The sequence below is a fragment of the Adiantum capillus-veneris genome, chromosome 18, assembly GCF_014529385.1.
Source record: "Adiantum capillus-veneris isolate H3 chromosome 18, ASM1452938v2, whole genome shotgun sequence".
NCBI lineage: Eukaryota > Viridiplantae > Streptophyta > Polypodiopsida > Polypodiales > Pteridaceae > Adiantum > Adiantum capillus-veneris.
In genome coordinates, this window is record NC_140948.1 from 109995995 (window position 1) to 109997993 (window position 1999).

Here is a 1999-nt window from a genome sequence, read left to right on the forward strand (position 1 = left end):
CAATAACAGGGCACAAAGCACAAGGAACAACAATTTAAAAATTCCAACATAAAGACAATGTTTGCGCTAGGACTAGCCTATGTAATGCTTTCACTAGTAACATAAATAAAGCACTTGAATTATTACAACTACCCATGCCTGAAATGCTCATTCCCAAGATTGATCCACTCTCTGAATGATGATGCTATTCAACTCTCTCCTCCTTGTAAAACAAAAGTCAAAGAGTTATTTCTTGTAACCTTTGGCTTATCTATTATTAAAGTTTAAATAGCCTTTTGCTAGTGCAGATTCATATACCCAAGTACGAAAACATGGCCAATGACAAGGCCTATCAACCCCCCATTGTAATACAATGCAATGATGCCATTTTCAAAGTTTGCACATCTACTAGCTTTTTGCCCTTTTGTTTTTTTTCACTTGACTTCTTCAAGGACAACATAGTCATCACAACTCCACCACTACATCGCAATAATGTATCAAAAGCATTTCCTACCTCTGCGCGAATGAGGATGGCAAACTTGGCGAACAAATCTCCATTCACATTCATACAATGACATCCGAATTACTACCACATCCGAAACTACATAGACAAATGCAAGAAGATCTTGGAAGAACAGAACGAGGTGGGCACTAAAATTGTGATTGGCATTTAGAGGGAACTACCATAACAAGTTGACACTGATTACAATGAGACCAATGGACCACTATTGGAAGCTGATGCATAGGAGCTTCTACACCCAAAGTGTCAGGACACGGGTCCTGTACCCTAAGAACTAGGCTAGGCAAGGACTACGGCCAAGGGTCGGGCTAGGCAGTGTGGATAGGGGATCCGTCTAGGGCAAGGGGCTAGGAGCCCACCTATAAAGGGAGGTTGGGAGGAGGATCCAAGAGAGCCTAGTTGCTTAGTTTCTTACACTGGTATCAGAGCTCAGGGGAGAGCATCCATGGAGGGGAGGGGAAGGAGATTTGCATGGCTTCTCTCTTTCTCTCATGCGAGAGCAAGGTCTCTCTTCTCTCATGTGAGTTTTCTCTCTCTCAGGCCTGGATGAAGAAGGAGCGAGCTTTTAGGGAAAGCTTGGAGTGCATGCGAGGAGGAAGAAGATAGCCGAGGAGGAAGGTCGTGGGCTGCTTCTCTAAGCCGAGGAGGGACGGAGCCAAGCCGAAGCTCCTCGTTCGTGTGTTGTCACCCTAAGTCGGGGAAGCAACGAATTTCGACCGGCACAAAACCGCACAAAGGCAGGCTTGACAGAAGCGCCTTGGCGATCCAAGCAGGTCCCGTTACTGCAGCACGTGCAAGGGAAACCCCGAACTTGTGCTCCCGTCGTCTCTTCTCTGCGCGCAGGCTGCGGCCATCAATACATCGTTTTTTTTTAACGCCATCTCACTTTAAGGGAATGCCCTAAGTTGGGCACCCTACCCCATAGGGGCCGTCCCCATGACCATCGAGGTTCAGCATACGCCAACCAGATACTGCCCACCTCCCCACCTCAGGTGAACATGCTTTTGATAGCTTTGACGTACAACATCCGTGGGTGGCTGCAGGAAATTGCCTATGCAGGAAATTGCAGAAATTTAGGGACTTCTCCCATGGTGGATAGGCCACACAAGCAAGCAGCCCATGGATGGCGGCACAAATGATTGCAGCAATCACATTAGTATGGCATGCAACCATGGCATGCACAACATTGCAAGGTGGGGCCGTTGTTACCCCATGTTGCGGCCAAGGAAACACAAAATCCATGAAGGAAATCAAGCCTGGCCATTGGCAAACCGCATTCGTATTGAAGCAATGATATGGATGATCGGCACAAGAATAGTGCTAAGCTTCTATGAGTTTGCAAATCATAGCGATTGGGTCGAGCAAGTTGAGCAAGGCTTGAGCTTTAACGGGCAAATCAACAAGGTTGCTGAACTGGAGTTTAAGCAAGTGCGACGATAAGGACATGCATAATATTCGTCTAAAGCCTTCCAAGACAAGGTATGAATATTTGTGGCATTT

At 46.7% G+C, this 1999-nt stretch overlaps 1 pseudogene; it reads right to left on the minus strand.

The window, feature by feature from the left end:
- Positions 1-1183: 1183 nt before the first annotated feature.
- On the minus strand, positions 1184-1776 carry LOC147436196 (uncharacterized; annotated as a pseudogene).
- Positions 1777-1999: the final 223 nt, after the last annotated feature.